The sequence below is a fragment of the Oryzias latipes genome, chromosome 11, assembly GCF_053564925.1.
Source record: "Oryzias latipes strain Hd-rR chromosome 11, Olatipes_Hd-rR_3.1".
Taxonomy (NCBI): domain Eukaryota; kingdom Metazoa; phylum Chordata; class Actinopteri; order Beloniformes; family Adrianichthyidae; genus Oryzias; species Oryzias latipes.
In genome coordinates this window covers 21,394,376-21,409,229 of record NC_136247.1, presented here as the reverse complement: position 1 = coordinate 21,409,229, position 14,854 = coordinate 21,394,376, and positions in this window count along the sequence as shown.

The following is a 14,854-nucleotide window of genomic DNA, read 5'->3' as shown; positions in this document are numbered from 1 at the left end:
TTTAAGTTTTGTTCATTTTGATCAATTTTCTGGATGACCATAAGCCAAGTGTTTTTCGTTGAACATTTTTGTTTATACTGTTGTCCATTGTGGACCGTTTGGTTAGTATTGTTGGAGGACGCCAAAACGGCCAGAGGCCTTTTGACTTGCATTCCTCTTATTGACACTCATTTTGAGAATTTGTTTGTTGTGCAACAATTGAAATTTTTAGCTGAGACAACACTTTGAATGATGTACGTTTGGATATTGGAGTTACTGAACGTGTTTGTTTGCTATTGAATCATAAATAAATGGATAAATAAGAAAGTTCACTTTTGTAAAGACTCCACTTGAAACGGTTTAAATTAAAAAGGTCTATGAAAGTGTTTTGATTTGTCTTCCATTGCATAAAACACAACTATGGAGATGTATTTAACAACTAACCAGCTGGAAAAGGTTTTGATTTGTCTCTTTGTGATCATTTTTAGGTCAGGTTTTTTTCACCCTCTTGATTTCTTTTTAAAATCGATGACATTTCATGACGGTGAGCTACCCAACCTCAAACGAATGAAGAACTTAATCAAGCATCATTCTCAACAAAGCCCTTCGAAAGAGGCCCTGGACAATGATCTGGAGTTGGCTATTTGTATCCCCTTTTATTTTCTGTCAATGCTTTTTTTATTTTATTTGTGTCAATGCACACAATTGATAATTGGCGTGTACTTATATAGTGCTTTGTGACCTTCTTGGAAGGCTCAGGGTGCTTTACAGTCACAGACCCACACATTCACACACTGATGGTACCTCTGCATCCGAACTCTGGTGACAGCCTATATCCGACAACAATGTGGGGTTTTGTGTATTGCCCAAGGACACTTTGACACATAAGTGGGCAAGGCTGGAACCAAACCTGCAGTGTTACGATCAGAGGTTGGCCGCTCTACCTCTGCCCAATGGCCGCCCCAATTGTTTTCTTGTCATCCACATCAGATCAGAATTTTGAAACTGTCATACTTCGTTTTTAATTCACAAAATAAATTTAGGCTGCCGAATGTTTGATGTTTGCCTGACATACCTTTTTCTGGCTAAAAACACAATAACACATTTTTAGTAAAACGACAAATTGAAAAGCCTTTTGTGCTCTGGGCTCAATCTCAATCAGCCTGAAGCTGCCTTCAGGAATATCACAGCAATTGCAAGTGTATCTTGGTTTGGATGATTGCAAAGTGGAAGACATTAAAAGAAGAGTAAAATGCGCACTGCCAAAATAAAAAAAGACCTGGAAGGGTATCTTTTTGCAAATGTAGCAATAAGTATGTAGAAGTAGTCACAGTAATTCATCAATTTGCACTGGTTAGCTGGCAAAGAAACATTGAAACATTTTTTCCTACATGCTGTAAATGCAATTGGGACTGAGCATCCAGAGAGGAGTTCTGAGAGAACACCACTCCCTTCTTGGGCAGTAAAATTATTCATTTGGCTGCCAGCTCATCAGAAGAAAAAGGTCAGTTGGCCAAAGAGTGTGATCAGGGCATTCTGATTTTCCTGTATTTCCCTGAAAGGTTTAGCTTGTGGCATATACGTTTTTTTTTTGTTTTTTTCTTCTTCCATTCTGTTCCTGACAAGGATGGCAAATGTTCTTTCTAAGGTCAGACAATGTTTGCTGTCCATTTTTTCCCCCTGGAGGAGAAGCTGTATGATGAACAGAGAAGGCAGGGGTCAGGCATTAGGAGCTGGTGGGCTGGAGAGGTTAGGTAAGCATTGGTTCAGCATCATTCCATCATACGCAGCTTGGACCATGCAGCATAGTTTGACTGAGGAGTCTTTTATTGAAAAATGGTAGTCAATCTATCTATCTATCTATCTATCTATCTATCTATCTATCTATCTATCTATCTATCTATCTATCTATCTATCTATCTATCTATCTATCTATCTATCTATCTATCTATCTATCTACATAGTCTTATGAATTATTATTACATAACATTGTTTATGTACTGACAATTCAAAAACTACACAGTAAGAGTACACAAATATTTGTGAGAAGATACTTTTGTATTAACAGATGAGGCTTTTTTTTTTCTAAGGCACTGCTGGCTCCATGAGCGGCATTCCAGAAGGGCGTACTACAGGAAAAGACTGCTGCCTTGGTGGGGTTGGATCCATCGGGCGGGAACTGCGAAGGCTTGCGGGGGGATCCGGCCCTCCAGTGTGCTGGAGTGGTATTTTGCCGGGTGTTTGAAATGCCGTGGGGCAGGTAGCGACTTTCTGATGTGAGACAGAATTTGAGCTCAGTGTATTTTTGATTTTTTGATTTGATTTGAAATGGTTTATTTCAAGCAATGAAATAGGAATAATAGTCAAAACAATACAATCATCAGTTATACATTCATACAAGAACTAATCAAACTTAGGATAATTATACATTTTAATAAATATTGCTTGTAAGGGAGTGGAAGGAAGCAAACATGTAAAATCCCACCCCTGTTCTACCGTAACCATTTTATTACATGATTTATCATTATCTGGTTCCAAACCTTTATCAGACAGAATTAAGAATCCTTAGGTATCAATAAAGCACATGACAAAGATGAATTGCTTAAATTATTTTGTAAAAAATAACTTTTAGAAATCAACATGGGAAATGAAGATCAGTTATCCAAAATATATGCAAATTATGTTACTTATAAAAGTCCATCCATCCATCTATCTTCCTCCGTTTATCCGGGACCGGGTCGCGGGGGCAGCAGACTGAGCAGAGATGTCCAGACTTCCCTCACCCCAGCCACTTCCTCCAGCTCCTCTGGGGGGACCCCGAGGCGTTCCCAGGCCAGCCGAGAGACGTAGTCTCTCAAGCGTGTCCTGGGTCTTCCCCGGGGCCTCCGCCCAGTGGGACATGCCCGGAACACCTCTCCAGGGAGGCGTCCAAGGGGCATCCGGACTAGATGCCCGAGCCACCTCAGCTGGCTCCTTTCGATGTGGAGGAGAAGCGGTTCTACTCCGAGCTCCCCGCGGGTGACCGAGCTTCTCACCCCATCTCTAAGGGAGCGCCCCGCCACCCTACGGAGGAAGCTCATGTCAGCCGCTTGTATTCGGGACCTCGTTCTTTCGGTCATGACCCATAGCTCATGACCATAGGTGAGTACTGGAACGTAGATCGACCGGTAAATTGAGAGCTTTGCTTTTCGGCTCAGCTCTCTCTTCACCACGACGGACCGATAGAGCGATCGCATAACTACGGACGCCGCTCCGATCCGCCTGTCAATCTCATGCTCCGATCTGCCCTCACTCGTAAACAAGACCCCAAGGTATTTAAACTCCTCCACCTGGGGCAAGGACATCCACCCACCGAGAGATGGCAAGCTACCTTTCTCCGGTCATCTCCGGTTATAAAAGTCATTGATATGAATAAAAACTAATACTATATCAGTAAAACAGACATCAAAAGTTAAAAATATGTGCAAAATTATGTTACATTAGGAAAAATCATGAATCAACTTATCAATTTTTTTGGAGCAAGTGAGGTAATATCCTTAAAAGTCAATCAATTTAACCATTTTCAATAATTGATTAATCATTTGTATTATTATTATTTTCTTTTTTAAAAAGCATGTGCAGTGACGTTTGTATCAGAGGATGTTCGATTGGCCGTTCTGCATGTCAATCAAGTCCCGTACTTCTCTGTGAGGATTTTGATTCGCTGACAGATTTTTTAGATATATACAGTATATATACATATATTTTTTGGTTGTTTATCTTTGCTGATCTGCGATCTCCCCCTCCTCTTTGAGGATCAACCGGTCGATTGCGATCAACGTAAAGAGCCCCCCTGATCTGCAGTATTTGTGTTACAGAAAAATGTGCATGAAATAAGTCTATTATCTTAGGGGCTTAGGCTCTTGTCCGATGACGTCACGGATGAATAAACCCCAGAGCCTAAATCAGGGCTGGGCAAACTTTTTGACCCATGGGCCGTGGTGTAGTGGTAGGGCGGTCGACCTCCAATCGAAATATTGCGGGTTTGATTCCCGCCTTGCCCGCCCATGTGTCAAAGTGTCCTTGGGCAAGACACCAAACCCTACCTTGCCTCCGGTGGAAGGATTGCCCCAGTGTTCGGCAGTGGAACCGCCACCAGCGTGTGAATGTGTGTTTTAATGGGTGAATGGGTTTGTGACTGTAAAGCGCCTCTGGCCTTCGAAGAAGGTAGAAAAGCGCTATACATAAGTATAAACCATTTACCATACATCAAAGGGTTCTAAATTTTGATAGAAGGGCCAGACTAGAAGCAGATACCCCAAACTTTTTCTTGTGAGGGACACATAACCTTTTCATTGATTGATTCATTGAGTGATTTTCATAGAAAAAAGTCAGAAAAAATAATACTGATGCACAAAAATATATAAAACCAATAAACAGTCTGTCTGTCAAAGTCTATTTGAGACTTTGGAAGGCTGCAGGGTCTCACACATTCATACACCTGCATCAACTTTTCACCCGTACAGAGTTCTCGCATTTATTGCGGGAGTTGCGTTCAAAAAATGACCGGAGATCTATGAAATCTGTGAAGTAGGATTATGGATGTTTTGTGGCAGTAAAACCCCTCACTACACACTTTCTCAGACAGATATGAAAATTTTTGAGATGCCTTTCTCTCTTGTTTAAACTCTCAGAGTTCACACCGTCATAGGAAAATAAGTCCAGGATTTTAGAATGAAAACAAAAATCTGATCACAAATTTCTGTTGATCTAAAGAGCCGCGCGTTTCTGTACAGGAGACACGGTATGGAGGAGATAGTTTGACAAGGTTTCCAGCCAATCAGGACACAGAACAGAGTGTGATGTCTGGAAAAAAAGCAGCATAGTTGCACTAAAAGAATGAGCGAAACTGCGAAAGATGAGCTGTGACACAGAAAGGGAACACAGTCTTCTTGTCTATTGGACAGGCATTTTAGAAGGGTGGAATTAAATGTTCTATGTGAGTCTCGTGTTGCCAGATTAAATAAGAAAAAAAAAAAATCATGTGTCTGATATTTTTCAGCAGGCTGGATCTGGCCCGCCTATAGGGGTAGACAAACTACCCCTGGCTTAGATGCTGATAGTAGAATCGAGGTTCTGTAGCTGGTTTTAAAAGCTTTAAATGGTTTAGGACCAAAATACATAACTGACCTCCTGACCATGAATGTACCAACCAGACCTCTCAGGCCGTCAGGACGTGTCTTTTGTCAGATCCCAGAGTTAAAATCAAACACGGAGGAGCTGTATTCAGCATCTTAGTTCTACAGATCTGGAACGGACTTCCAGAAAGCCTTAGATCGGCTGAAACAATTTAAATCCAGGTAAAAGACTCATCTATTCTTAACTGCATTTGATTTAAAAAGTTTAAATATGTACTGCCACTTTTTGCTTACTTTAAATTAATTTCATTTTCTATTTTTTTTAATTTATATTTTAATGATCCCTCCTTTAGTATTTTTGTTGAACGTGTCTTTTAATGTTTTCTGTAAATCACTTTGAATTTTCTCTATACATCTTTCTTCAGCCTTGCCTAGATGCTGGCTCCAGGAACAGGATGGAGAATGAACAATGCAGGAAGAGACGACCATTTATGAATTTAAAGGCGTAAATATGATTGTGATTGGCTGAGAAGAATGGCAGGCTATTTTGCTTTTGGTTCAAGGTAAGGGGGTATACGGTAATGGTGTGTATTGTGACAACCTATTGTACTGGTAATGGTATGTTCACACTTGCTTTGGCAACTTGTGTTCAATCAACCCCTTCCAATAAAAGTCTATGTAAACTAGCATAAATGCTCATTTCATGCTTACCCATTCAAAACGTTTGCATTCACACTATACTACAGTAGTTTTTAAGTCTATTTTGGGGCTCTACGTACAAAATGCAAAAGTTAAACTGATTGAACTTTGACCAATCAGGGACTCGGATTTGGTAATGAAGTCTGGGTAGCGTCCTTTTCAATACACAGAAGTGCCAACCATTTGAAAATTGATAATGCAGGTGATAATGTGACACCAAGTCTTTCGTAAATAGGAATAGAGCTGTTAAAAGAAAATCTAGAGCAAGATTTGCACCACTTTGACATTTCACACCAAGCCTCTTCCGACTGAAGGTACATTCACTAGCATTGGGTAGCGGCAATCTGGTGTGAACACCGTATACTAAAATCACACTCTAGAAGACATGTTCAGCGTGTTCATGAGCGCGCATCCTATGCCCGGTGTGAACATAGCATGAGTGAGGTAAATTAGCTTTATTGAAATTGTCATTAATCAATAAACTGCACTTTTCTCAAGACAACCAAGCAAAAGGACAAGAATTTAAATTATCCTTCAGCCTTCAAAGTCTTTAATTTTAACCTAATGAGCAATTGATTGTTAATTATTTTTAAGGTGAAAGCCAAGGTTAAGGTAAGGATAAATACTTATTTAACTTATTTTTTAAATAAGATTTTGACTCAATTAAAAGAAAAAATATTGAGTACTCCAAATAACTTCTTTTAATTTTTTTTTAAAAAGTTGAGAGTAATGCAATAATGCAATGTTTGATTTTTAGAACATGCAGCCCCCAACCCTCCACTTTCAATTACTTTCAAATGGTTTGAATGCGATCTCCTGTGTTGTGCTGTATGTGTGAGGGTATAAGTATCTAATTTGCAGTAATGTTGTCGTAGACTACTTGTGTGTAGTCATTTTGGGATGAATTGAATCTTTATTCAGTATTGTTTGCAATAATACTCTATGATTCTGTGGTAACTTCTTTGCTCCACCCTGTTATGTGTCCAAAGACACTGATTGCAGGGGAAATTGCATCACTTATCTGCATCTCATTCTAGTTTCATGTTTTTTTTTTTCCCTCTCTGGACATTTCTGACAGCTCCAATAGCCTACACACACTGGTACATATTGACTGGGCATTTAGGGCTGTAAATCCAAGACCAACTGAAAGGCTGTCACCAGCCACATCAAATAAATAAGGAGAATTTGGTATGTTTGAGAGTTTGGGAATGTAAACCATGTTATTTTTCTCTGCTGGTGATGAAAGGGAAACAAATTTGTAGCTTTCAATCTATTGAAGAGAACATTAAAGCCACATGAAGAAAATCATCAGGGAGAGGTAACATTTAATTCAATTTGGAGGGGTTGTTCATAGTAAAAATGAGAGAACAAGGCACTTTCCATTTGATGGTCTGACTTTTGTTCTCTTTAGCGGATCAAGCCAGATTATGCTAAATATATTTTACAGATTTTTTTTTTATTGACTATTTTCCCCCTGTGCAATAACATACTGAATCAGAACACACAATTTTATTGCTGCTGCAAAAGACCTTCCCTATGTTTCTTTTAATTGTCCTGTTTGCTTAATATAAATAAAGAAATAAATGGAGAAATGAATGAATGAATGAATGAATGAATGAATGAATGAATGAATGAATGAATGAATGAATGAATGAATGAATGAATGAATGAATGAATGAATGGCCTACACCTACTTATATGGCGCTTTGCTACTTTGTTAAAGGCCATTCAATTTCTGCTGCCAAACACTGGGGGTCACGCCTACCGATAACCCCTTGAAGCAATTGGAGGTTCGGTGTCTTGTCCACGAACCCTTCAACACATGCACTGTCAAGGCAGAAACCGAAACTGCGATCTTTCGGTTAGTGGTCGACCGCTCTACCTCTGCACCACAGTCGCGATTAAATAAACAATATCCACCAAGAGCTGATTGTACGTTCACATTTCTCAGTTTCAAACACTTTTTCTTTAAACAGCTTTCAAAGTTTACTTTTTGATCCATCAGTTAAAAAAAGTAGATCTGTAGTTAACCACTGGAAGCTGGTTGCAGAAATTAGTCATTTCACATTTGCTCTAATGCAAAAAGATACAATTTTACACCCATAATAGACATGTATACAGTCTAAAAAAACATCAGCATTATTAGGGGTGTGTTTATTTGTCCTGCCAAATTTTCAGCATGTCATTGAGCTGACAGAGTAAAGTCCAGTCAGAATGGCTGTCCCATTAACTATATATGAGGACTGGACTGAGTCAGTGTCATTTCCCCCATAGAAAATGGCTTACTTAAAGCTTCACGTCAATTCAGTTGCCATTTTCTCCTAATACGGAGGTCGCCATGTTGGAAATTGTCAATAAGTAGTAACTGGTTTGAGTGGGCTCAGCAGAATCAATCATTCAAACACTTCGAATGTTCACGGTGAGACCATACTTTTATTGATGCATCTGATTGGTCAGTTTATAACTTGAATAACTTGCACTCCAGAAAGAATTGTCATTGAAAATAGGATTAGGATGTTATAAATAAATGTATCAGAGAAAGAATGGTTGTTCTGACAAATATAACGGTTGAGTGACAACTGTTTCTCAATAGAAGTCTATGGGATTTTGGCTAATGGGTACTTCCTGTTTGGAATGCGATTGGGAGGACCCACTCAGTCCAGGTCCTATGCAAAGTCAATAAACTGTACCACTGCAGACTTACAGTTTGCGTTCATCTTTGGATATACAGTAAAGTCCCTCCTAAAAATATATGTTTTGTTACTGAACCCTGTTTACTTTTATTTTAGTTTCTTATAGTTTGTTTTGAGATATGAAGAATGTCAGGAACTGGCTGACCAATAAGGCTGGAGCAGCAGTATCACATAGAGGGAAAGGAAGAAGCACGACAAAGTCTTAAAGAAGTCCAGGTATGTTCCAGGCTGCGCCCTGGAAGTAGTCAAGGATGTGGAAGACATAAAGGTCCTTGCTAAACTGACATCAACCCTGGACCCTGTTTGCCCTACAGTGACAGACAGAGATTTTGCAGGTCCATTCCACCAAAACAATCTCAAGAAATTCTACTCTCATCTGCTTGCATAGTACATACCTGCATGTTTTGATGATTTTATCATTGAAAAATTCTCTTTCCTTCCACTGATTTTTCATCCGTCTAACTGCTTCTTGTTCTCTTAACGCTACAGTCAGCAATCTGCCTTTTTTTTTTCTTATAAGTAATGTTCCAATAATGTTGTGTTACCCTTCATACACAACGGGAGTGATGACTGTTCAAGAACGTGCAATTCACACTGTGCCTTGTTCTCTCATTCACAGAGTTCACACTGGACTGTTGCTACCCGATACTAGTGCATATACTTACAGTTGGGAGAGGCTTGGTGTAAAATGTGGAAGCGGTGTAAATTTCGTGAATCTGGCCCTAGGCTTTTTCTTCCACAGCTCAGTTCCCAAAAAATATCAAAGACTGGGTGTCATTGAATTCCATCCGGGCACAAACTGCAATTACTCATTTCTCCTCTGTTATCAGTTTTCAAATGGTTGGCGCTTCTGCGAAATAAAAAGGACGTTACAACCAAATCCGAGTCCCTGATTGGTCAAAGTTCAACAGTTTTAACTTTCAACTCGCATTCAGGGGAATTTCAGGGACTTGGCCAAGCTTTTTGTACATAAATCCCAAAAATGAATTTAACAACTTTTGTAGGGACGTATGAATGTCAGAGTTTTGAAAGCGGAAGCCCGAAACACACATTTATATTGACTTTTCATTTAAAGTAGTTGCTTGAATGTGTGTTGCAGAGACCGGTATGAACATAGCGTTTGTCTCTTTCATGTCCTCCTAGATGGGACATGGCCAATGGCTGTGTGAAATTTTCATTTAAACAGTTTTTGAAATGTCTAAATAACTCTTTATAGTTTCGCAGATAAATTGTGGATCTTATTAGTGGCATAGAACCCAAAATGCAGGAGACTTGTGGCAGAAACTTAAATGTTTAACAAATAAACTTTCTGTATTTTTTTGTATTATATGGCGTAATAGATTAACAAATGGTCATACAAGGGTCTATTTTTACTGAACTATAATGCACATCAAACGAGACAGAAGAGTCAGAGAAAAGTCTGTCAGTTGTTAAGGCTATTAACTGTATTTTTAGAACATCTTTTTAACATGCTGTTGTGATCCTGTGGGCATTTTTTCCTCAAATGCCTGAGCACACCTGCTCCTCATATGCTCCTCATCAGCCACTCCATATATTCTTCAGATGGACGTCCAGCCGATGCCAGCCTATTGTTCACCTCTGACTGCCAGTCTGCAGATAGGCAAACCTTTACGGGGTACGCAGGTGGGCACATGAAATATCAAGGTTGAAGTGTGCTGGGTTACCCTGTAGAGCAAAAATGTTTGCACATTTTTTCAATGGGCATGGTATTTAGGCGAAAAGGTGGTACATTCAAACAACACCCAAAGGTAAGTAAGTAGGTTAGATGCTAATGTGTGACATACGGATTTTTTTCCTTTTTTTTTAACCCACTTGAAATAATTGCACATACAATATGGTTGTTACAATCAAAATCTTTGCTATAATCCTTTACATTTAGAGGCATTGCATGGTAACTTTTGACAGAAAAACCTTCAGAATGTTCATGCTTTATCCACAAACAAGGCCAGTACCATACATTAGCTGTCACAAAGCAGCTACAGAAAACCTAAGACTGGCTGTTGTCATTGAGAGAATTTTGTCAAACATGAACCTAGTCCATTTAACCTGTCCTATCTGTCATTTGGAGAGAAGTGGGACATTGCAAGGCTATACAAAGACAAATACGACAAAGAACCATGTGCACTTTAGAACCACAAATCAACTTTACATGCATGTTGTTCGACTCTGGAAGTAAGCCAGGAAACCCATCAAAGCATTGGCAGACCATATCAATACAGGCCAGTATCTAGAATATGTGTATGTTTTTTATTTTGCTTTACTGGCAAGCAAATACAAATTTGTATTTGTTAAACCTTAGGAAATGCTCACTTTGCCTTGTCCCACTTTAAACTTTCAAACCTGACAAATGACGTGGATCAATAAAGGAACTTTAGATATAAAGACATGAATTTCATTATGAAATACTGTTCATATTGATTTATCGCTCCCATATCTCATTCTCCAGAGAGCATAATCTGAAAGCCTCACTTATTAGTGTCCTGGTCCACAACCTGAACTATGGTACTGGACCTGACACTCTTATGTAGGAGTGAACAGCAGGCTGAATCAAAATTGTCATGTTTTCCTGCCTGTTCCCTTTGCAATTTAAAGATCAGTAAGTAACAAAAACACCATTTGCAGTGACGGTGAAATAGGAGAACGCTCCTGAAATTCAAAAGGGGGAGGCCGTGGAGTGATGAATAGAACACAAGCTGTGGACTCACTGGTCTCAGCCGTGTGACATGGAAGAGAATTTCTTATGATCCCAAGATAATTGGAAAGAATGCTTCAATAAATAGTAATATGCTGTTTCAGTGCTGAGTAATGATATGCTAATTTACAGACCATTTTACAGCCTGAGTAAAAAAGACATTTGTCAAGCAGTAAACTCTATAACAAATTACACAATGTCGGTTATGATTGTCAATGCTAAAAACAAGTCAAATCTGGCACAGTAGAAGAAATATTACTGTTAATTTTAGCATCGTAATTATTTGCATAGGAGTAATCATTACTTTTAAATTAAAATTCAAAACCTTTAATGCCAATTTTCCAAGTTGATGTGTAAATGTAGTTTAAATCATCAGGAGTTCATAAGTAGATGTGTGTCACACAGCAACTACGCACATTTTGTGTATATTGCACAGAGGAAAATTGGTCATATGTGAAAATACGTGGAAAAAGTGAGGACACTTGGTCTTTACTGAACATTTAACACATGTATCACAAATGATCCTTGTTATAATCACAGAAGTACAAATAAGCCACGCAAACAACACGTACATCAATGTAAAACATGAACTGTGCGTCAATTACGTCATTGTAACAAGATATGTGTACTGTATATGCAATATAAAAGTTATACATCGGTGGTAGACACGTGAAAGGTCTGTTAGACATACGTGGAGCGGTCATGAAAATCCAGAAATTTGTGTATGCATCTTGCAAAAATGACACAACTGCGCAAGATTTATGTAATAATTATTCATAAACTACGTAGCATACACATAAACAGCTAAAAATTCACTTAAAGACCTGTCGGCTGAAAGCCTCGACCGACATCTGCACACATCAACCAATGAAAAACGCAAGAAACCCCTTGAATTACGTATATCACGGTTGTATCATGAAAGACCAAAACTTCATATGTGGAAATAGCGCAAAATATACGAAGTGGCTGTGTGACACAGCCTTTAGATAATTTCCATCCTAGAGGCAACACAAGCTGTATGGTCTCACACAGTGAGTGCAAGTGGCAAAAAAAAAAGAACCAATCACTAAACGGTGAGTGCCAGAATTTATAATCAATTACTTGGCTTATTTTTTGTATAGAAGAAATAAACAAGCATGTGATATAAACTAAGCTTGGAGATCATAACTCCCCCAGACTCTGAAAGGGTGTAATGGTATGTTTTGTGCTGTATTTAGTAATGTACTTAGGTATCGTTTAGATTGAATTTTCTGCCTATGCCATCAAAAAATTAATGCATGCAAAAATGAAGATCATCAATTGTACCAAGCAATCCAGTGTCTGTCTACTGTCTTCACTTTGTTCTCTGTTTGTGTGGCTAAAGCCAGTGCACACAGATGCTCAGGCTCGCTCAACAATATGAAAAAATGCAGTTGCTGCAAATCACTGAAGACTCACCACAATGATTAACTTATTTTTGGAGCTGATAATGAAAAGACAAAGGATTAGTGAAAATATTTTTTTGAGTTTTAACACTCTATGCTAACCTAGTCTCTTAAACTAGGAAGAAAATGCACTGTTTAAAAAGAAAAATAAGCATAGGCCTACTGTACGTGACATTGATTAAGAGCTCAACGATTGTGCTTTAAAAGATTGGTAGGATACATCTTGCTGTGTTACTATAACCTAAAAAGTAGACTTAACAAGAATGACTCCTAGTTTTTCTAAACATTTTTACAGGTAGTACTTTAATGCCTCGTTTCCACTGAGCTGTACGCTACATTCTAGACCTGTCTGGTATTTTGAGCATTTCCATTATAAAATGATCCCATTTTTCCAAGGCTGCCGTCTTGGAAAAAACAAAAACAAACAAACCAGATACAAATTTATGAATGAAACAATATGATAGCAACATATTAGCAATGTGGGTGTGGCTAACAAAAACTTCAGTTGCCAAGGAAAACCAAGTTCACTTTTGCCTATTATTCTAAAAAAACTATATAGACCTGTTCGTCACCCCCAGGTGACCAAAAATAAAATGGTTGCCATGGAGATAAACCCAACAGCATGCAAACTTTTCACATGCTGCTTTGACCAGGACGGCAGTGGCAGAAGGGTAGAAGGGGATGCTCAGCCATTGAGGGCGGGTCAAAAGGGGGCGGCGAGGGTCAACCAATCACTGCTTTAATCATTTTTTCAGCTGTTGCACCAAACTTACATTTGAAGGAAACCAGGCTCCAATTTACTTGAACCTATCACAAACTAAAGAGATGTGTGAAGCTGTGACAGCTACATGAAATCAATATCTTTTTTCTGTGGAAGCAACATCAGTACACATTCTGTTTTTGGAATGTCCTGGATTTCAAAGAGCATCTGGTAGCGGACAAAAAAGTTCTCCTGCTGGCCACTACTTTGGGGGTGGCAATTGAACTAAATTGCTGTCTGTAAGGACTGACATCCCTTTTATCTCCAGGCTTTTCTGATTGTGCTTCAAGGAGGTGTGTATCAGAAGGGTGTAATATCTCTTCCTGATGGATGCTTCTATTAGTTTTGATGAACAGCCTACATGTTGGAATCAATTATAGTTTTTAACCTATTTATTTTAGAATGTATCTTAAAAAATTTTAAAAAAACGTTTTTTCCTTTAATTCAAAAAAGTGAGAGTTGTATCTTATATAGAATCACCACGCAACCCAAATGTTAGAAAAGGTCTTCAATGGCACCAAAAGCAGTGGGATGCGGGTGATCCACCTTTGGCACTGCATGGATGTAATGGAAACTCAAATTGCTTTGATAGCTGCCTTCAGGTCATCTACGCTGTCTGCTCTAGTCTCTGTCATCTTCCTCTTCTCAACACACCATGAATTCTGCTTTATTGGGTTCATAATTTTTTTTGGCAAAAAGAGCTCAGTAAAACTAATGGTCATTGAACCAGCTGCTGGTTACTTTTGCAGTTTAGACAGTTGTCCATTTCTGGTGGAAATTAAAATAAGAATCTCCTTGCAGCTTCACAGCGGAAGGCAGCAGTTTGTGCCAAGAATTTCCTGGCAGAAGGTTGCACAGACATTAGACTTAAGAAAAAAACGATGGACCAACACCAGCAGATAACTTTGCATCTCGAACCATTACTGACCAAGGACATTTTACACTGGACTTCAAACAATGTGGATTATTTGCGTGCAGAGAAACTCCGCCTCCCTTCCCCCGTTTCTAGAGCTCTCTACGTCACAAATAAGCTCTTTGTCAAACTGCATCTTTTTCTTCTGCTCCTGCAACAATTGGAAAATGAAATACCGGTACTAGAAATGCTTTTAAGCTTAATGTATGTCCTCCATCATCAGATAAATGGAACAAGAACATGGTTTTCCTGTTGCATGGTGCACCTTTGTCTACCATTACTTTTTTCTTGCTTTAATATTTCTGATACAATGCTTGGATTTATCTGGTCAAAAGGAACCCTGTCTAAAGAAGTGGATGAAACTGTGTAGAATTTTTACTTTGTTAAGAAACAGAAACATAGAGGTAGATCTCCATTCACTCACTACAACTGACAGTAACTGGAAGAGGCTTCTTAAATGAAAGGGTACATTATGTCCTCGTATTAGTTGATCATAAAATAAAAAAACAAAAGATTTTCAAAACCCTGAGAAAAACATGTCCTAGTTTAAGTTCTG